The sequence below is a fragment of the Notothenia rossii genome, assembly GCF_949606895.1.
Source record: "Notothenia rossii genome assembly, chromosome: 7".
NCBI classification, from domain to species: Eukaryota; Metazoa; Chordata; class Actinopteri; order Perciformes; family Nototheniidae; genus Notothenia; species Notothenia rossii.
In genome coordinates, this window is record NC_136905.1 from 39,854,546 (window position 1) to 39,877,479 (window position 22,934).

A 22,934-nucleotide genomic window follows, 5' to 3' on the forward strand; every position below is an offset into this window, starting at 1 on the left:
TAGTATTTGATCCAAAATTACATTTGGTTTATATATTAGTCACTTTCTTATGAAATGCCAGGTTTTAGGCCTTGATTTGAACATTCAATCCTGAAAATAAAAAATCAACCAGATTAATGTTTCTGTAATCCTGACCTGACTAGAGGTAAGTAAATCTGTATAGGAAGGTGTCACACCTAGGTTTATGTCGCGGTTTTAGTGTTGTCTGTCTGGTTATGGGTTTTGTAAGTCTGTTCATTCAGTGTTTTGTCTTCCTCCTTGTGTTTTGTCTGGTCCTCCTCCCTGTTGTTAGTCTTTCCCTTCATGTCATGCTCCATGTTTGGGTCCTGGATTATTTACTTGTGCTCCCCTGTTTTTGGTAATGCTAACTTTGTCTCTTGTTTTCTTTTGTCATTAGCTTAATTAGCTAAATTAAAGCTCGCTTTTTGTTAATACTGCTTTTGGGTCCTACCTCTTCCACGCACCCTGATAGAATGAACCGACCAACTTTGGACTCAGCAAACTGATTATTTTGCTCTACAGGCGGAATGTCTTGGGTATTCTCTGGAGTAAATTTTTTACACTTGGAATAACGCCTCATCTAGACGGGGTAGAGGGGCTGCGTTGAAGGAGGCACGTCAGGAGGTTGCTCGCAAGCCCTGGCTCAGGAGCATGTTGCCTAAGTGGCTACAACTTTTCACAAGTTGTCCTGAGGACTTGTCCGAAGCCTCTAACCCTTTCCAGGGGTATGACCAGGCCTTGGGAGGCCCCCAGATCCTCCAAACAATCTCTAGGAGACGCAAGACCAAGATTCCAGCCCGTGCTCCAGTGGTTCCGGTTCCAGTGCCGGCCCACACAGCCATGTTTCCGGCCCCAGTTCCGGCCCCAGCAGCCATGGTTCCGGCCCCAGTCCTGGCCCCAGCAGCCATGGTTCCAGCCCCAGTCCTGGCCCCAGCAGCCATGGTCCCGGCCCCAGCAACCATGGTTCCGGCTTCAGTACCGGCCCCAGTAGCCATGGTCCCGACTCCAGTTTCGGCTCCAGTACTGGCTCTACAGCCGACGCCAGCTCCCCGTGTCCTGTCGGCGTACCGGCCGACACCAGCCCCTCGTCTCCTGTTGGCTCTCCGGCCGACACCAGCTCGCCGTGTCCTGTCGGCGTACCGGCCAACGCCAGCACCCCGTGTCCTGACGGCGTACCGGCCAACGCCAGCTCCCCGTGTCCTGTCGGCATACCGGCCGACTCCAGCACCTCGTCTCCTGTTTGCTCTCCAGCCGACGCCAGCTCTCCGTGTCCTGTCGGCATACCGACCGACACAAGTCCCCTCCCAAGTCTCCTCTCAAGTTCCTAGCCGAGTCCCCTCTCAAGTCACCTCTCAAGTCTCCTCTCGAGTTCCCTCTCAGGTCCCCTCTCGAGTCTCTTCTCGAGTCCCCTCTCAAGTCTCTTCTCGAGTCCCCTCTCGAGTCCCCTCTTGAGTCTCCTCTCGAGGCCCCTCTCGAGTTCCCTCTCGAGTCTCCTCTCGAGTCCCCTCTCGAGTTCCCTCTCAAGTCTCCTCTCGAGTCCCCTCTCAAGCACTCTCTCGAGTTCCCTCTCGAGTCCCCTTTCCAGTCACCTCTCGAATTCTCTCTCAAGTCACCTCTCAAGTTCCCTCTCAAGCCCTCTCTCGAGTCTCCTCTCGAGTTCCCTATCAAGTCCCATCTCAAGTCACCTCTCGAGGTCCCTCTCAAGTCACCGCTCGAGTGCCCTCTCAAGTCTCCTCTCGAGTTTCCGTTCAAGTTCCCTCTCAAGATCCATCTCAAGTCACCTCTCGAGTTCCCTCTCGAGTCCCCTCTCGAGTTCCCTCTCCAGTTACCTCTCAAGTCTCCTCTCAAGTGCCTTCTCAAGTCCCCTCTCGAGTTCCCTCTCTTGTCACCTCTCAAGTCTCCTCTCAAGTACCTTCTCGAGTCCCCTCTCAAGTTCCTTCTCCAGTCACCTCTCGAGTCCCCTCTCAAGTCTCCTCTCGAGTTCTCTCTCGAGTCCCCTCTCAAGTCTCCTCTCGAGTCCCCTCTCAAGCACTCTCTCGAGTTCCCTCTCGAGTCCCCTTTCCAGTCACCTCTCGAATTCTCTCTCAAGTCACCTCTCAAGTTCCCTCTCAAGCCCTCTCTCGAGTCTCCTCTCGAGTTCCCTATCGAGTCCCATCTCAAGTCACCTCTCGAGTTCCCTCTCAAGTCACCGCTCGAGTTCCCTCTCAAGTCTCCTCTCGAGTCTCCGTTCAAGTTCCCTCTCGAGATCCATCTCAAGTCACCTCTCGAGTTCCCTCTCGAGTCCCCTCTCGAGTTCCCTCTCCAGTTACCTCTCAAGTGCCTTCTCGAGTCCCCTCTCGAGTTCCCTCTCTTGTCACCTCTCAAGTCTCCTCTCAAGTACCTTCTCGAGTCCCCTCTCAAGTTCCTTCTCCAGTCACCTCTCGAGTCCCCTCTCAAGTCTCCTCTTGAGTTCTCTCTCGAGTCCCCTCTCAAGTCTCCTCTCGAGTCCCCTCTCAAGTTCCTTCTCCAGTCACCTCTCGAGTTCCCTCTTAAGTCACCTCTCGAGTTCCCTCTCGAGTCCCCTGTCGAGTCTCCTCTCGAGTGCCTTCTCGAGTCCCCTCTCGAGTTCCCTCTCTTGTCACCTCTCAAGTCTCCTGTCAAGTACCTTCTTGAGTCCCCTCTCAAGTTCCTTCTCCAGTCACCTCTCGAGTTCCCGCTCAAGTCACCTCTTGAGTTCCCTCTCAAGCTCCCTCTCAAGTAACCTCTCGAGTCCCCTCTCGAGTTCCCTCTCTAGTCCCCTCTCAAGTCCCCTCTCGAGTCCCCTCTCAAGTCAAGTCTCAAGTTCCTTCTCAAGTCCCCTCTCGAGTCACCTCTCGAGTTCCCTCTCAAGCTCCCTCTCGAGTCTCCTCTCGAGCTCCCTCTCAAGTATCCTCTTGAGTCCCCTCTCAAGTATCCTCTTGAGTCCCCTCTCAAGTTCCCTCTCGAGTTCCCTCTGAAATCCTCTTTCAAGTCACCTCTCGAGTCCCCTCTCTAGTCCCTACCCAATGTTCTGTGCCGTTGGAGGTTCTGCTGGGGGTCCTGCAGGGTCCATGTCCAGTCCCGTTAGGGGTCCCGCCGACTACTCTTCTGCCGGGGGTCCTGCCAACCCTATGTCCTGTCCCGTTGGGGGCCCCGCCGACTACTCTTCTGCCGGGGGTCCTGCCAACCCTGTGTCCTGTGCCGTTGGAGAACCCGCCGACTACTCTTCTGCCGGGGGTCCTTCCAACCCTATGTCCTGTGCCGTTGGAGGTCCCGCCGACTACTCTCCTGCCGGGGGTCCTGCCGGCCCTGTGTCCTGTCCCGTTGGGGGTCCCGCCGACTACTCTTCTACTGGAGGCCCTGCCAGCCCCATGTCCTGTTTCGTTGGAGGCCTCGACACCACCTGTCTCGCTGGGGTTCCTGCCAACTCCTTGTCCTCTTGCCGACACCTGTCCCACCAGCTCCGGTTTCTGTCCGGTCGACACCGGCTCCTGCCCGGCCCCCTGAGAGCCGCGGTCTTCGCCCTCGAGGCCGGCCCCCTGAGAGCCACGGTCTTCACCCTCGAGCCCGGCCCCCTGAGTGCCGCGGTCTTCATCCTTGGGCCCGGCCCCCTGACTCTTCCTGCCGCTGCCTTCGCCCTCATGCTCGGCCCCCTGAGTTCGCCCACTGTGGTCTTCGCCCCTCCATGGACTCTGCCTTGCCCCCGGGCCGTCCGCCCGAGACCCCCACCATGGACTCTGCCTTTCCCCCGGGCCGTCCGCCCAAGACCTCCTCCTTGGTCTCTGCCTTGCCCCCGGGCCGTCCGCCCGAGACCCCCTTCTTCGTCTCTGCCTTGCCCCCGGGTCTTCCGCCCGAGACCCCCTCCTTGGTCTCTGCCTTGCCCCCGGGCCATCCGCCCGAGACCCGTCCTCCAGACCCCCTCCACCCACCCTTTCTTGGCCCTAGTTATGTTTTTTTTTGTAAATTAAAGCTCGCTTTTTGTTAATACTGCTTTTGGGTCCTACCTCTTCCACCACCCTGACAGAAGACGAGTTAAGGGATAGAGGAGAAAAGGTTATGCTATAATTACAGAGCCTGTCCATTTATAAATTGAGGCAATCAATTTGGTTGGGTCAGTTAACCAAAGTGCAGCCATCTATCTATCAACTATCTACTATCTATGATTAAAGATTAGAGGAAAAGAACAGAACGAGAGGGGTAAATCCGGAATAAAAATAAAGAAGCAAAGAGATTGTAGAGCAGTGAGAAGGAAAAAAGCTTGGTGTGTCAATTCATTACATTATCATTGCTCCCTCTGATTTTTTAACAGCCCCCTCAGTAATTTCATCCTGAAGCCGCGCCTGCCTCGAAGCCTGTAAAGGTACAATGGAAAACAGCAAATGGAGCAACTTAAGTAGGTGAGTTATAACAAGCGGTGTGTGTTGTGTGACGCACACTCACAAACTTTCTTTCGCGCGACTTTCCCACATCTGCCCCAAAAAAACACATCCTCGTCCTCTATGTTACTAGCTTAAATTGTGTTAAACTAATCAAAACAACAGATGGATCCCAGTAAACAATAAGGTGCTGACTGTTGTTTTTTTGTTTTGTTTTGAGGAACAGCCTGCTAACAAGCTTTATTATAGACCAACAAAGATTTCAGATTCTCTTACCAACAGTGAATGTAACTCAATATGTGTTTTCGGGTCGATGTGACTGAAAAAAGCAAGTGTGCAATCTTTGTTGTTGTATCGTGATGCCAGAGGCCTGTACTACAAAGCCGGTTCAACATAACCTGGACATGTTTGAGTTAGCCGGGCAGCCTAATCCAAAACATACGCGCTCTCGCTAAACGTTCCTACGACGCGGGTTATCAAGTGGATCGCTCAAGCCAGCCGTATCCTATCCAATTAGGTGCACGTTCACATAAAAGGGGCGGGGTTAGCAACATTGAACAATCACAAACATGGAGAAGCGCACTGACAGTGCAGCATGTCATACTTCCTGAATGAAAAGTGAACTATAATATTAGACAAATATGAAGACGTTAAACTTTAAACATCCATGACTTAAACACTTTATCCAGGATAAAAGCCACATAGTTGCACCGTGCACTCACAACTCACATTGCACTGTGAGTGTTGCGTGGCCAGATACGGCTCAAGAAGCTGACTCAGATAAGGAGATATATGATACATTAGGATGTGATATGATATGAATGATAATGGGACACATCGACGTCTGCACTCACAGTGCCGCGGACTGTACATAATGTTACTTTGATCTGGTTACTTATGTTGTGGCAGATATTTAAGTAAGCTTTCTTCATGCTAATGTTATAATAGTCAGATTGCTCTGAAGATGGGAGGAGATATTCTATTCATTTTCACGTTCACACAGTCGGTGATGTTTGCCGGCCGTCTTTCCTGCAACTGCAGCTTTTCTGTATTTCCTTTAACCTGTAATATGACTTGATAGCTTTAAACTCCACACACTGAGCTCTGATTGGTCAGCAGACGGAGCTTTCACTGAGTTGATCCCTTAGCCTGCAACATAACCTGCTCCGGACCAGGGGGGTATACTACGAAGCAGGATTTTCGTTTAGCAAGATAACTTCTGGGATTTCCGGTACTACGAAGCTGGTTCACTTTTTAGCGGGCTAGATCTCCATGGTGACTTATCCTGGAACCTAGTCTGTGCTCCGAAGCAGGATATGTTCCAGGATAAAAGATCAACTCAGCGAAAGCACCACGCCTGCTGACCAATCAGAGCTCAGTGTGCGGAAGAAATACAGTTTAAACTGCCGTTGCAGGAAAGACGGCCGGCAAAAATCACCGACTGTGTGAACGTGAAAATGAAGAGAATATATATATATATATAAACTAAACTGGACTGGAGTAAAAACACTGACGCCCTATATAAGAAAGGCCAGAGTCGCCTGTATTTCCTCAGGAGACTCAGGTCCTTTAACGTCTGCAGCACTATGTTGCAGATGTTTTATGACTCGGTGGTCTCCAGTGTGATCTTCTTTGCTGTAGTGTGTTGGGGCAGCGGGGTGAAGACAGCTGATGCCAACAGACTCAACAAGCTCATCAGGAGAGCAGGCTCTGTCCTGGGAGTGGATCAGGAGTCGTTGGCAGTGGTGTCGGAGGGGAGAATGCTGAGGAAACTTCTCGGCATTCTGGACAACGGGTCTCACCCCCTGCATGCCACACTGGTTTCCTACCGGAGCACTTTCAGCCACAGACTGAGATCACCGATAACCACCACACAGCGCCACAGGAGGTCTTTCCTCCCAGTGGCAATCAAACTCTTTAACCCTTCACCCCTAAGTAAAGGGCACTTAGAACTTCCACACCAACACTATGTGCAATATACATATCAATAAAATTAACATCATTGCAATACACTCGCTGCTATATATATAACTATGTGCAATATAATATTATTAGTATTATTAATAATGCTATGATAACGTGCAATTACGTAACTGCCACTACGTTTTATTTTTTTGCACTACTAACTACTAAATACTGCTAATAATAATTGCATTGATTGTGTGACCATCTATGTTTCTATGTTTCTACGTTTCATGTTGTATGTGGATGTTTAATTGCTCTTTTTGCTGCACTTTTAATGCATACTTGCCAACCTTCAGACCTCAGAAATCGGGAGCATTGCAAAATGGGGGGCGGGGGGGGGGGGGGGGGTGCTAGTGGATCGCCGGAGCTGTTAGATTAACATTAACATGCTTATTGTAGTTCTAAGTGCAATGCCATGCCGCCTGTAGCACCGTCCTGGATGGAGCATATGTGTGGGCTGGACCTGTATTTTACAGGAAAGGAGTGAGCAAAGAGTAGAATAGTTGTCGATTATTGTTCTGTTTTCTGTGACTATCTTCCTCACCCTCTCAGACTTTGAGTTGCGCGCGCTACTAAAGAGACGAGTTACCATGGAAACCAAACAATGGTGTAGCTGTATTAAAGTCAGAGTGGAAACAGTCCTGAGTAAATCTGATTTTGTCAGATATCGGGAGAAATGCGGGAGAAATGCGGGAGAAATATGACCCCGGGAGGAAACCGGGAGAGGGCAATGAAATCGGGAGTCTCCCGCGAAAATCGGGAGGGTTGACAAGTATGCTTTTAATGTACAGTTTTACTGCTGTGTTTATTGCGTTTATTGTATTTTGTTACTCTGGCACAACAATTTTCTTCGGGATGAATAAAGTGTTATCTTATCTTATCTTATCTTATCACCTCCCATCTTCAGAGCAATCGGACTATTATAACTATTATTATACTATTATGTTAAGAAAGCTTAATTAAATATCTGCCACAACATAAGTAACCAGATCAAAGTAACATTACGTAGCCTACAGTCCGCGGCACTGTGAGTGCAGACGTCGATGTGTCCCATTATCATTCATATCACATCATATCACATGCATCATAATGTATCATATATTTCCTTATCTGAGTCAGCTGAGCCGTATCTGGCCGTGCAACACTCACTGTGTCACATACTGTATGCAGAAGTATTATTTTAAGGAACACATTAAGTTGACGAAACACTCGAGTCAAATGTAATTAAAGTCAGATCCACAACGCAGTGATATCATAAACCTGTTAATGTACGCATTCAAACACTTTTTCTTCTACCAGCTGTATTCACCTTGCAGGTGCAGCTATGTTGCTTTTATCCTGGATAAAGTGTTTAAGTCATGGATGTTTAGAGTTTAACTTCTTCATATTTGACTAATATTATAGTTGACTTTTCATTCAGGAAGTATGACGCTACGCTGTCAGTACGCTTCTCCATGTTTCCAAAAAACATATCCAGGATAGGTTGAACTAGATTCGTAGTATACCCCCCTGGTTAGCCGCTCAGCATAAGTTACCATGGAGATTTAGCCCGCTAAAAAGAGAACCAGCGTCGTAGGACCGGAAAACCAGAGTTTTCCCTGAAGTAAGCTCGCTAAGCGAAAATCCGGCTTCGTAGTACAGGCCTCAGGTGAGTTGTGTGCAGCAACATGCTGATGCAACCCAGTCTCATGGCATTTCGTGTTCACCAACACGATTTTTAATCTATTGATTCGTGTTCACCAACACGATTTTCTCCTTTTTTTCGTGTTGCACAGCACGATTTTAAAAGCAATGTATTTCTACTGGTGATGTGTTTCGTACCTGCAGCACGTCTTTTTCTCCGGTCGGGTCGTGGAAGACCGGAAGCTGTGTGGTTCATAAAAACATGTTCTTACTCAATATCAAGCCACAATTATTGCTTTTATTTTAAATTGTATAATTTCTGACTTTTTTTTCCGTCTGTGAGGAAAATAAATGGGGCTCAGAGCCTCAGAATACTGAAATCTGTATTTTTAAATCTTTTTTTCCTTCTAATTTGTTATTCTTTTCAAAATAACACACTGTTATTTACTCACCAATAACACACAATTATCCTTGCTTTTATTTATTGGTTTAATTCCATAATCTCTGGCTTTTTTGGTGTCCGTCAGGAACTGAATTTCAAAATAAAAATAACCGGAAACAGACGTAGGCCTCTAGGAGTTTAGGATGGCCGAAGACACTACACTACCCATAATCCCCAGCTATTGTTTAGGACTACAGTCCCCGTGATTGATCTTCAAGCGCTGGGATTGGATGTTGGAGTGGCAGTGCGCCAAGGTTACGCCGAGCGTCAAACAGCTGTTTGAAATGGAACAAAACCACGCCAGACTATCCAAAACTGGAATCGAACGCCCCCCCCCAGAACTACACATGCTGGCTATTGTGTTTCGCAAAATGTTCCATGGGACGTCTCTACTGAACGTTTTCGTTTTTCCCACAATTAGAAGTTGCCAGTATTAAACACATTGGTGTTATCAAATGTAAAACATATAATTAATAAATGGGTGAAAATCGCTTGTGTCCATAATGCGCAGCATTAATATATACCCACATGACAGCTCATTGTTACTTTGTAATTCTACTCCACAATTCAGAGGTTAACCTGATTGCCAAGTGCCAACAATCAGGAGAGATATTTGATAGTGGGTGCTTGAGAAGACTAAACATTTATCCGCAATTGACATGAATGGAAACGAGTAATAAAGTATATTCATTACTCGTTATTCTCTACTAATAGTTAATTAAAGACTGTATAATGGCTATTTTGCACATCCCTTTCAAGATTTCAAGATTTTCAAAGGTTATTGACATATCATATACAAAACTACGGTGTATGCAATGAATGAAAATCTTGGGTCACAGGTTCCTCAACGGCACATTACAAGACATCTATCAACATGGGTTTGTACCTCCACCATTAAACTGTCATATTCTGCACATTTCTTATACTATCTACATACATAAGAGTATAATTCATATGTATAATATCAGTTAAAATAAGTGCTTCAACATTGTTAACATTGCAGGAAAGCAATATATTAGACGTTAAGTACTTTGTCAGGCTTAATATTTATCTGTAGATACCCCCAAAGTTTTTTTTCTTATTTAAAAGAGGACCTTAATCTAAAGTATTATTTAATGTTTAAATAAAGGTTAATTCGTTTTTCTGTTTTGCCCATCCTCCTATTAATGTCTTTGTACATCTGGCACTAAACTGTTTTATTGTAGAGATCACTTACAGTATCTTCTTGATTTTTTTTATTCTATATTTCTATCACAGACCTTCTACTTTCCCCCTATGAAAGTATGTACTCTTAATATTTTTGTTAATCAAATATAACACATAAAAACAATAATTCAATAACGTGCTTTAACCACTAGGCGGTGAACACAAGGTACACACAGCTATAATAACTTTGTATTATCAGTGTAGGACACTTCTGTATGTACAACATCTGAAGATGTGTAGTTTTATACATGTTTTCACATAATTTTATAGCATATTGCTATACTATTTCAGACTCAGTATTTACATTCTTATATTCAAAGAAAATCAAAGTCCTTTTATATCAGCTGTGCTTATGGTGTAAATATAACCTATCTACGAATTAGATCAATTATAAAAGTCAGCCAAATTAAGGTTGATACTGCAAGGAGACGTATTGTGTGAAGAGAAATTGAAGATGTTGTTTAATTGTTGATATATTTATGATTCACGTTAAGTATTCAGTTTTGGCGGCATTTTCTTCCAGTTTTTCCAAAGGTCTTCTCATCAGGGCTCTATAAATAAAGAACTACGGCAGATCTGTAATATGTAATGCAGCCGGACCGTGTATTACAATGCCGTTATGTGATGACTTTCAAAGAGAAAAGCAAGAACACTCGGAATTAAGTATTATTTTATTCTTTTAAAATGTTTTCCGGATTTCATATCATATAAACACCAAATCCCAGCATGCATTGCGGCTAAAACATCCAATCAGCGAGCTTAAACCATAGCTGAGGATCTTGGGTAAGCGCTCGAAATGCCTACATCTGTTTCCGGTTATTTTTATTTTGAAATTCAGTTCCTGAAGGATGCCAACAAAGCCCGAGATTATGGAATTAAACCAATAAATAAAAGCAAGGATAATTGTGTGTTATTGGTGAGTAAATAACAGTGTGTTATTTTGAAAAGAATAACAAATTAGAAGGAAAAAAAGATTTAAAAAATACAGATTTCAGTGTTCTGATGCTCTGAGCCCCATTTATTTTCCTCAGAGAAAAGGAAACAAAAGACCGAAATTATACGATTTAAAATAAAAGCAATAATTGTGGCTTGATATTGAGTAAGAACATGTTTTTATGAACCATACAGCTTCCGGTCTTCCACGACCCGACCGGAGAAAAAGACGTGCTGCAGGCACGAAACACATTACCAGTAGAAATACATTGCTTTTAAAATCGTGCTGTGCAACACGAAAAAAAGGAGAAAATCGTGTTGGTGAACACGAATCAATAGATTAAAAAACGTGTTGGTGAACACGAAATACCATGAGACTGGGTTGGCTGATGAGGTAGAGTAGAATGCAGTTAGCTCCTTGCTAATAGCTTGCTGCTTCTATTGTGTTGTTAAGCTGGCTGTGGCTAACTTGGTTGCTGTCATAAGCAGTGCTGTTTGACTCAAAGTATTGTAATATATATTGGATTCGCTCAGGTGTGGCAGGAAACACTACCACTTTGTCAGAACCTTCTAATAAATACAGAGGCAGCTTTGTACAAAATATAGGACAATCTTTATTTTACCCACAACAGTTCACTGGTAAGAGGAGAGGAGAGAACAAGAGGAAGCGAGTCCACGGGGCACCAGAAACCCCCACTAGACTGTGGAGTCCACTTTTAAATACACTTCAGCAGGGCTAGTTTTACTAGCATTTAACGCGGCACACCACACTAAGAACACGGCATGCAAACACCCTCTGCCGGAGGCACACAACTAGGCAATTATGAACACACACAGCACACCCACACTGCAATGACCCAACCAACAATTTAGGGCGAGGGCTCCAATTCGTGGAAGCCTCTCCCCTGCTGCTCTCCTTCCATACACTGTAAAATACTTCTAAAATCCGACATACAACAATATAAATGAGTATACGTAACTCGCCAGTTGGCGAGACCCTCCCCTGGGGTCTACGCTTGGGACGCCGTCCAACTCCCCGGGGATGGGCTTCGCCGGACGACATGAACTAAGTCACAGCTGGAGTCCGTGTTGCTTGGGCACCGCCGTGCATAAGGAGGGATCGCAGCTCGCACTCACTAAAACCCCGGCCCTGACTATCTAGACTCGAACGTCTTTCCTGTCTGGCTGTCTTCGTCGCCGGCAGCTCTATCCGCTGCGAACGACAGCCTCCCACCCAAAAGAGTGCCGAGTCACGTGTAGCGTCCTCCAACCCCCATTCACAGTTCTCCACTGCCTTTTCACTCTCAGCTGTCAGTTTCACAGCTGTGAGTCCCTCCGCTGATTAACACACCTGTTTCAGTTCAGTTAATCAGTGCCCATGCTGGGACATTCACATCACACTTTCCCCCCTCTTGTCCAAAAAGACTCGTCCTCGAGTCACTACGGTGCCATTTCGTAATCTCGAGACCACACCGGTAGCTTCCGCTGTCGGCCCGAACGTCCACCCCCTGTCGACGGTGCTACCGACTCTTCCCTTGGAGACTCAGACACAGCTACCGCGTCTGAAGTCACTGGGGGACCAGGCAGGCCCCCGGTAAGAGAGGTTGGTCCCTCGGCGGATAGGTTTCCTTGCGAGGCTCCTGCAATTCGTCCATTGTCCCCCACCACAGGGTTCCTGTCCTCAATCACAGGGTTCTGGTCCTCCCCTACAGGATTCCGGTCCTCCCGCACAGGGTTCCGGTCCTCCCAACTTGTTAGTGGTGTCCTCCCTCCTGCAGGGGCCTCCAGGGTGGGCTGGCGAAAGTGCACCCAACTGGCACCGAACTGGACCCGAGGACGCCGACTGGTCCCCGCTTGGGGACTCATCTGTCCCACGACTCTGGACCCAGAAGCTGGAGGTGATGGTGCTGTTAAAGAAGAGGTAAAGGGCTTAAGTCGATTGAAATGGACAACACCCTCTAGACCCCCCTCTACTGGCACAAGCCTATAAAGCACTTCGGTCACCCTATCCACCACCCTAAATGGACCCTTGTACCTCCTCTGCAATTTCGGAGACAACCCACGCTTCGTGGCCTTATTCCGCACCCAGACCAATTCCCCCTCAGAATAATATTGGAAATTAGCCCTGAAGTCATAGGATGTTTTCTGTTGTTCTGATGCCTTAGCCTGGTGCTTCTTACTGCCTCTATTACAGTAGACAACGTCTCCATCAGTTTAGACACATACTCATTCGCTGAAGCAAATTACTTTTGGTTGTCCACATTTAGCATGATGTCAACAGGCAAGACAATTTCCCGTCCAAATAAGACCTGATATGGAGTGAAAGAGGTACTAGCACGTACACTGCTGCGGTAAGCCAACATCACAGAAGGCAACAGAGTGTCCCAGTTTAACTGATTATCCTCCACAAACAGGGCCAGCATGGACAAAAGAGTATGATTAAAACGCTCAATCAGCCCATCCGACTGGGGATGATATGGGGATGTGCGGGACTTATGGATATGCAACAGTTCACATAATTCCTTAAAGAGTGTGGACTCAAAGTTGCGTCCTTGGTCTGAGTGGATACTGCGTGGGGCACCAAAGCGACAAACCCATGCTTCTGCCAAAACCTTGGTAATTGTGCGTGCTTCCTGATTGGGGAGTGGGAAAGCCTCTGTCCACTTTGAAAAATAATCACCAACAACCAGAATGTACTTATTTTTACTAGCCGTCTCTGGGAGAGGACCAAGAATATCAAGTGCCACCCGTTCAAATGGTCTAGCCATAACTGATGGCTGTAACGGAGCACATGGTAGCCTTCCTGAAGTCTTACGCGAAGCACAATCCACACATTCCTTGACCCACACTGTAACATCTCTAAACAATCCTGGCCAATAAAAGCGGTCCTTAACCTTTCCCTGGAGTTTCTGCACCCCCAAATGACCTCCAGTAGAAACATTGTGCAGCTGTTCCAAAACTTTCGGCTCCATGGACCGAGGCAGGATGACTTGCACTTGTGACGCAGCATCAGAGTATAAAGGTGGAATTCTCACTAGTCTAGACCCCTGCATTTGAAGCTGATTCCACACAGGGGAATATCTCTGAAGTTCAGGGTCTTCTGGCATACGACTGTCAGCCCGCTTTTTACAGTCAATTATCCGCCGCAACTCGGTGTCATTTGGGCCTGAGCCAATTCATCCATCTCTTCTGCCTGACATGGCGCTGAAGCTGAGGGGGTCTCTTGTACTGCACCCACATATTGGGTTACCATGCTTATGCCTCCCTGGGAGGGATTCTGATCACAATGTGGCATTTGTTCTAGAAAAGCTGGTAGCCTGGAAAGAGCATCAGCATTACTGTGGAGCTTGCCTGGACGATGGATGATCTTATATTGAAAATTTGCTAGCTGTTCAATCCAGCGAGCTAACTGTCCCTCCAAGCCCGGAAAATTGTGCAACCAACGCAGAGAATTATGGTCGGTTCGCAAAACAAACTCTTTACTTAACAAATAGTGTTTAAAGTGCTTTGTAAAGGTCACCATGCTCAACAGCTCCTTTTTGGTAGTTGCATATTTACGTTCTTGCTTTGTAAGGGCTCTGCTAGCAATAACTCGCTCCAGCCGTCCCTCCTCCTGAGACAAAACTGCCCCAATTCCAACATCACTTGCATCTGTGTCCAAGGTAAACGGTTTACTGGGGTCAGGATACGCCAACACAGGGGTCGTGATCAGATTAGCCTTAAGTCGGTCAAAAGCACTTTGACAGTCCTCACTCCATCGGAAACGCTTCCCTTTCTCTGTGAGCTGATGCAAGGGGCGAGCGATGTCCGCAAAACCTTTTACAAAACGCCTATAGTAAGAGGCTAGCCCCAAAAAACTCTGAACCTCAGTCTGGTTTTTTGGAACAGGCCACCCCCTAACTGCTTCTATCTTAGCAGGGTCTGGCATCACCCCCCCTGCAGATATGACATGGCCGAGGTAATGGACCTGCGTGGAGAACAAGTTACACTTGGATGGTTTCACTTGAAGATTGGCCTGCCGGAGCTTCTGGAGCATGCCATCCAGGCGGGTCAAATGCTCCTGAAAAGTCCGGCCAAACACAATAATGTCATCCAAGTAAACCAAACAAGTAGTCCACTGCAAGTCTGGGAAAATCAAGTCCATCAACCTCTGGAAGGTACTGGGTGCATTACAAAGACCAAAACTCAGGACATTGAACTCAAACAGCCCCTGGCGTGTGATGAAGGCAGTCTTGTGGCGATCTTTAGGATCTACTTCCACCTGCCAATAGCCACTCACCAAATCCAGTGTGGAAAACCAACAAGCATGACCAAGACTATCCAAGGCATTGTCAATTCTGGGAAGGGGGTAGGCATCTTTTCTAGTAACATCATTGAGTTTCCGATAATCAACACAGAACCAAAGCCCCCCTTGCTTCTTTTTCACTAGCACCACAGGTGCTGCCCATGGACTACAGGAAGGAAGAACAATACCATTGTCCAGCATTTGCTTTAAATTTTCAGTTACTTCTTGCTGCAAGTGGAGGGGAATTCTTCGTGGGAGCATCTTAACAGACTTGGCATCCCCTGTGTCAATCTCATGCAAGATCAAGGTAGTCCTGCCTAAATCAGTCTCCCCACGACTAAACACAGAGGTGTTGTGGTGCAGTAACTGTCTGATTGCACTAAGCTCCCCAGGGGAAAAGCCCTTCTCTTCCATTACATTACATTACATTACATTACATTGCATTTAGCTGACGCTTTTATCCAAAGCGACTTACAATAAGTGCATTCGACCAGGAAGATACAACCTTTAAGAAAACAGAATCATATAAGTACATCAGGTTTCATAGAGCCAAACATTTCAAGTGCTACTCAACTGGCATTTAGAAAGCCAGCCCTTTATTAGTATATAAGTGCTTTGTTAGTAATTCTATCGCTCGAAGTGGAGTCTAAAGAGATGAGTTTTCAGTTTGCGTCGGAAGATGTGTAAGCTATCTGCTGTCCTGATTACAATGGGGAGCTCATTCCACCATTTTGGAGCCAGGATAGCAAACCCACGTGTTTTTGCTGACGGGAACTTGGGTCCCCCTCGCAGTGCGGGTGCAGCGAGCTGTTTGGCTGATGCAGAGCGGAGTGCACGTGCTGGGGTGTAAGGTTTAACCATGTCCTGGATGTAGGAAGGGCCAGATCCATTCGCAGCATGGTACGCAAGTACCAGTGTCTTGAAGTGGATTCTAGCAGTTACTGGAAGCCAGTGAAGGGAGCGGAGGAGCGGTGTGGTGTGGGAGAATTTAGGAAGGTTGAAGACCAGACGAGCCGCTGCATTCTGGATGAGCTGCAGAGGTCGGATGGCACATGCAGGTAGACCAGCCAGGAGGGAGTTGCAGTAGTCTAGGCGTGAGATGACGAGAGCCTGGACCAGAATCTGCGCTGATGTCTGGGTCAGCTGGGGACGTATCCTCCTGATGTTGTAAAGCGTGTATCTGCAGCAGCGGGTTGTAGCAGCGATGTTTGCAGTGAAGGACAGTTTGTTATCTAGGACCACACCCAGATTCCTTGCAGTCTGAGTCGGGGAAACAACAGAGGTGCCGATGTTGATTGTTAGGTCAAGAGTGGGACAATATTTTCCTGGAAGGAAGAGCAGTTCAGTCTTGTCAAGGTTGAGCTTGAGGTGATGAGCAGACATCCACCGAGAGATGTCTGCTAGGCAAGCAGAGATGCGTGCGACGACCTGGGTCTCTGAGCGGGGAAAGGACAGAATTAGTTGGGTGTCGTCAGCGTAGCAGTGGTATGAAAAACCATGCGGGCTAATGACAGACCCGAGCGAGTTTGTGTACAGCTTATGAAACAAACTGTTTCATAAGCATGTCTACTGTCCAAGACTGATGTACGTCTCCGCTATCACCGTCTTCGCACTGCTTCACTTCATCCCCCACCTCAATGTCGGTGAATAGCGTGCCCACTTTCATGCCCTTCTTTAATGTTCGCGCTTCATTGTTTACATTGATAACGCGTACTGCCAGCAGGCCCTGTTCAACTTTGCAAACCACTCGGGCTACCAATATGTCACAGTGTCGAGGGAGAGAGGTGGAGGGTTCCAGCATCCCTTCCGCATAATCCCCCCCACCCACTCTGGACCTGACCCCAAATTATGGCCTCGCTACGTGGGGGAACAATGGTATCAGACTGCACAGTAACCACTTGAGGCTTTAATGATGGGTTAAGATCAACCAGGGGAAATTGCTTGCCCATAATCTGGCAAGTCTTTTTCCCTAGATCAACCACAGCTCCATATTGCGATAAGAAATCAAACCCAAGCAGGATCTCTTCTGAGGGAATATCGGAGACTAAAAACTCTGCAACAAGCGCAAGGGAATCAAATTGACATATAGTCTGCCAGCACCCCACAATATGCATGCCCCCACCATTTGCTGCCGTAGCCCTGCCTGTATAATTCCCCAAATCACACCCTCCTTTAGTAACAGAAAGCCACAGCTGCTTAGGAATTATAGAGCATGAGGCTCCAGTATCTACAAGTACATGACAGTCAAACCCACCTATTTTAGCTTTAAGATAGCCAGAACCACCCTTTCGACTATCAGGGACCTCATTGGATAAAGCAGGGGGGGCGGACATTTGGCACTCTGTGCACGCCCCCTCTAGTTTCCCTGTAGATAAGGACAGTCCCGCCTTATGTGACGATTACAGCCACAGTCCCAACATCCTCTCATTCGCTCAATGTCCTGCTTGGGTGCAGGAACACGCGTTTGACCTCGGTGAGGGGAGGGGCCTACCCCTGGTATTACAGGGACAGCTTGCATTGGGTCCACTAGACCCTGTACTGAAACTTTCAGTGATTTAACTTCCTGTCGCAAACCCTCTACAACCCCCAAAAGTGCATCAACCTGCTCATCACTGGCAGATTTCTCCGCAACCACGCGCACTCTGGAATCCGGGGCTGTGTAACCACTCTCTAAGCCTCTGATAAGATCAAGTTCGGCTGCAAGATTAATAGCATCATCCAGTGTAGCAGGCTTGGCGCTGCGAAGGCTAACGCGCAAATCTCCACCTCCCACCTGTGCAACAAAATGGTCTTTGACCAACAGATCTTGTGTGTTAAGGTCTGCCGTGGGATACGCTCCAACAACCAACCGCCGCAGCGCAATGCCAAATTCTCGCACAGTTTCATTATGTAACCTCCGGCGTGAAGAGAATGTAGCCCTGTTCCAGTCGTCACTATCACACGGGTCCAAACATCTTCCCATCGCTTCTTTCAACAAGATATAGTTAACTTTAGCCGTTGCTGACAACCCACTGTAAACTTCACGTGCCCTGCCTGACAGAAGGAGACTCATAAATGTTAGTCTTAATGGTTCATCCCAATTATTAACATCAGCAGCCTTTTCAAACTGTTCAGCCCAATCTGACCATTGTCGTCCCGTTGTGTTACCAGCAAAAGTTTCAGGCATAAAGATTGGCCGCGGAGTCACAGCCCGGCCATTTCCATTATACAAAGGGGCACCGTGTGGCTGACTCGTACCTGCCTCTGCAGGTCTCGGTGGATTATTTTCCGGGTCTGACATTTCCCTGTTAGATCCCACCACTGCCACCAATGTAATATATATTGGATTCGCTCAGGTGTGGCAGGAAACACTACCACTTTGTCAGAACCTTCTAATAAATACAGAGGCAGCTTTGTACAAAATATAGGACAATCTTTATTTTACCCACAACAGTTCACTGGTACGAGGAGAGGAGAGAACAAGAGGAAGCGAGTCCAAGGGGCACCAGAAACCCCCACTAGACTATGGAGTCCACTTTTAAATACACTTCAGCAGGGCTAGTTTTACTAGCATTTAACGCGGCACACCACACTAAGAACACGGCATGCAAACACCCTCTGCCGGAGGCACACAACTAGGCAATTATGAACACACACAGCACAACCAGTGGGGCTTCCTCTCTCAGGCTTTTCACCAACAGGAGGCGACAGCAATCAAAAGAACAAGAGAAAAGACTAGTGTACCTGCAGCAGAGCAGTGTAGGCAAGAGAATATACGTGCATGTTCAAACAACCAACAATTTAGGGCGAGGGCTCCAATTCGTGGTAGCCTCTCCCCTGCTGCTCTCCTTCCATACACTGTAAAATACTTCTAAAATCCGACATACAACAATATAAATGAGTATACGTAACTCACCAGTTGGCGAGACCCTCCCCTGGGGTCTACGCTTGGGACGCCGTCCAACCCCCCGGGGATGGGCTTCGCCGGACGACGTGAACTAAGTCACAGCTGGTGTCCGTGTTGCTTGGGCACCGCCGTGCATAAGGAGGGATCGCGGCTCGCACTCACTAAAACCCCGGCCCTGAATATCTATAGGAGGTAACAGGCCTCCCGATCCTGACACTCGAACGTCTTTCCTATCTGGCTGTCTTCGTCGCCGGCAGCTCTACCCGCTGCGAACGACACCCTCCCACCCAAAAGAGTGCAGAGTCACATGTAGCGTCCTCCAACCCCCATTCACAGTTCTCCACTGCCTTTTCACTCTGAGCTGTCAGTTTCCCAGCTGTGAGTCCCTCCGCTGATTAACACACCTGTTTCAGTTCAGTTAATCAGTGCCCATGCAGGGACATTTACATCACAGTATTTTACGAAAGTGTTCACATTTGTACTGTTAAAACTAGATACTCCAGTTGTAATCTCTCCATGTAGATACCAACAAATGTAGATATTATACATTTATAAACACAGTTTTTTGTCCAGCTTCTGAAAAAATATGATGAAGCTCAACAATGTCAGAGACGACAGGCTGAGATAATCACCGCTGATTGACTATTGCGAGACAACGTGACGCAAATGTATCGCTTGAGTTGAAGAAATTGATGTTTCGCGTATGACGTGGCAGCACCGCCCGGAGTGATTTCACGACTTTTCTAATTGACTTTACAGTTAATTCACCTTACATGTAAGCAGGTCAGCACATCAGACTTGAATCTAAATAGTTACTTCTCTGATGTCCCACAAACGACAGCTAATGACATTAATCACAGTGTGTGTGAAGTGGAGTTACATTTACCTAACCAGCTTTGACACTAGTCTTCTCAACAGTAAATGTTGTTACTGCTACGTCCTGTCACTCTCTGAATCCCATTGGATGTGTACTGCTGAGGCAGCGTGCTGATTGCCACATCTGCAGAAGTAAACAGATGTTCTCTTCTAGGCTAAAAAGCTTTGCACTAGACCAGGAGATCACCAACCTTTTTTAGGACGAGAGCTACTTTCAAAAAATAAAACAAGTCGTGAGCTACTTTTACTCCTCTTTTTTTTGTTTTTTGCAGTGTACATATTTAGCACATTTTAACATTATTATATGCTTACCTTTAACCTTTGTTTGCTGTTTGGGTCTGTGAACCCCGTTTTCAGTGTTTACTAAAATAACATGGACCTCTTTTTAAATGTTGAAATTAAATGCATCAATCTGGTGCACTTTGACCACAACATGAATTTATGGATACATCTCTCAACACTCAGATGAAAGAGAGATGTATACTTTTCAATTATCCAAACATTTTAGAATATGAATACAACCAATAATAAATCACTTAAACTTGTTTATTCTTATCTTATGTTACCTATAGCATTCTTTCTTTTTATTTATTCATATTTTACAAATCACTCCCCTTTTAAACTGTTTTTTATATTTCTGTCCTGTATAGTACACTTTGGAATGATTTCTTACTTTATTTTTTACAAATAGGCTATATTAAATAGATAAAGGTGTGCTCTCTCCCTCTCTCTCTATCTCGCTCGCTCACAGAGGCTGTGTGCTCCTCTTGCGTTAAAAAATAATAAACATATTTTTAAAGTGGGGGGACACAAACGAGATTTGGAAAAGTGGAGGGGACATGTTCCCTGTCCCCAGTGGAAATTACGCCATGCGTGTGTGTGCATCAAGGGTAGAGTCAAACTCCTTAAGAAGTGTGAGGTGCCGCTCCACATTGCTTTTCTTCCCGACTGCAACGCTGGTCCCGCAAATCAAGCAAGAACGTGATTGGTCGATATTCATTGTGGGGGGAGGAGGGGTGTTAGATAGATAGAGTTGTAGTAAGCAGTGTTGGGCAAGTTACTTCCAAAATGTAATATATTACATATTACTTATTACTCTCTTTTGAAAGTAATAAGTTACATTACAATATTACTGTCTCTGAAATGTAAAGAGTTACACTACTTTTTAGTTACTTTCACCAAAATAACCGCAAAAGAATAGCTAGGTATTTTAAATGCTAAAATGTAGTGTAGTGCAGCTCATTATGCATCCAGTGAAGGGTAATGTGGTATAGCATAACAACTGTGTAGGCCCTTAAGGCTACTAACAACTTGTATTACACGGCTTAGTTGAATACTCGATTCTGATTGTAAATTCTTAACATGTGACACGCTGTCAAGGACTATAATGAAGGTTAACATATTGTAAATCAAGGCAAATATTATTTAAACCATGCTCATGGTTTGAAATGGCAAACATTGAAAGGCAAAAGTATTATTAAAATCATGTAGCCTACTACATCATCACCTTGGTCCCATCATATACGCTGGGAAGAGAATATTTACTGTGCTTGAAAACTGGTATCACATCATCATGTGGGGTTGACTTTGTGACTTGGAGAACATTTCAGCTGCAACCTCAGCTCGTTGATAATAAGCTTGGGATATGAGATATTTTTGTAGCCATTCGTGGTGAAGGCATCTGTGCTATTGTATTGACCCAACATTTCTCCAGGCATGTCAGAATATGTTACTATTTTCACATGAATATTCTAGCCATTGTCTATTTTTATACCACAAGCTGCAAAATGACCGCCTTACCCCACTGTATAGGCGGGTAGTTGTTTAGATATACCTGGCACCCGCGGGCCGCAGAGGGGCGGCGTAGTTTCGGGCGACGAAGACTGCTGCTCCGGGGCCGGCGAGTCAGGCGGGAGTAAGCTCGTGTCCACAACGGAGGGTAACGTGATGTCCGCATCTGACCTGTTGCTACTGTCTGCAGTAGATGCAGTGTTGCTGGCGTTTAGTGATGGTTGCTTTAACCATTTTCTTATAAATGATTATCCACAGATCAGATGTGTGTCACTGCTGTGGAAGCACTTTGGAAATGATGCACGTGCAGCGGAGCAGGTCACGCGCACCTGACACAATTTGTTGTTTGTATTTTTCGCTAGGTTCTCTTTTTTGAATGGTTGCATAACGTTCAACTTCCCCGAAGATCTCGACGCAAAACCTGAAGGGTAAACACCAGGTTTACTAATCTACCCGCACAATTTGTCCGGTGTCGGAATGTCTCACTATGTTAGTACATTCTTAAAAAACAAAACACCATTTAATTTCGGGTTAAAATGTGTTGTAACTGCGTTACTGAGCATTGTAACGGGTAATATATTACCCACATGTCATTAGTAATGCGTTACATTACTTCGTTACAGCAAAAAGTAATATATTACTGTAACTCCGTTACTTTTGTAACGCGTTACACCCAACACTGGTAGTAAGTAGATAGAGTTCGCTATGATTGAGGTTTCGTTTATGCATGGGGTATATTCTTACATTTGCTTTTTTGTTTTGTGTAATTTTTACATTTTGGATTTGTTTGGCGAGCTATTTTTAGAACATGACCTGCGGGCGACTCACGCTGCCCCTGCGGGCGACTAAGTGCCTGCGGCACCTTGTTGGCTACCCCTGCACTAGACAATATCTAACTTAAACTTCAGGTGTAAACAAGATTTATAGTATTTTAAACAGGAATAAATGTGATGGGCCGTATATGATGGAAGCGATTACTAAAACGGTGCCCCAACAAACATTGATAACACATTTTGCTTGTCTGAGTAGAAGTCTTATTTTCATGTATTTGTTGGTCTTTAATGTTTTTCTCCAAAACATATATGATGCAATTAATTTACCTGTAGCATTTCTTTCTTCTAAGATTGTAAATTGTTTTAGTAATCCTTTAACTGGAATATATTTTACACATTTAGATCAGTTTGGTCATTAAAACATGAACTACCTGGATCTAGAGGAGCTTTCTAAAAAACTAAATGAGTATAGTGTGCAGTCAAATTAGAGGTAATTGTCATTTACTGAAACAAACACATAAAAATATACTGTCAAATATATAGAATGCCATTAATTAACGAACAAGACAAATTGCAAAACAGACTATATTTTTGGTAAAATATTTAAAGTGCACCTATCATGCTATTTAGGCAATAGCATAGGTCTCAGATATATAACAATTTATAAAAAACATGTATATGAAGTGTTTTGCTCAAAATACCAAACAGATCACCCATTCTAGCCATGCCTCATATCCCTCTATTTCACTTCCTGTTTCAAAAGTGCTGATTTGGGGTATAA

At 45.9% G+C, this 22,934-nt stretch overlaps 1 long non-coding RNA gene across 1 annotated transcript in view; it reads left to right on the forward strand.

The window, feature by feature from the left end:
- Positions 1-22,934, forward strand: part of LOC307047028 — a 415,414-nt gene that overhangs the window by 68,040 nt on the left and 324,440 nt on the right. The gene's annotated exons all lie outside the window — the stretch shown is intronic.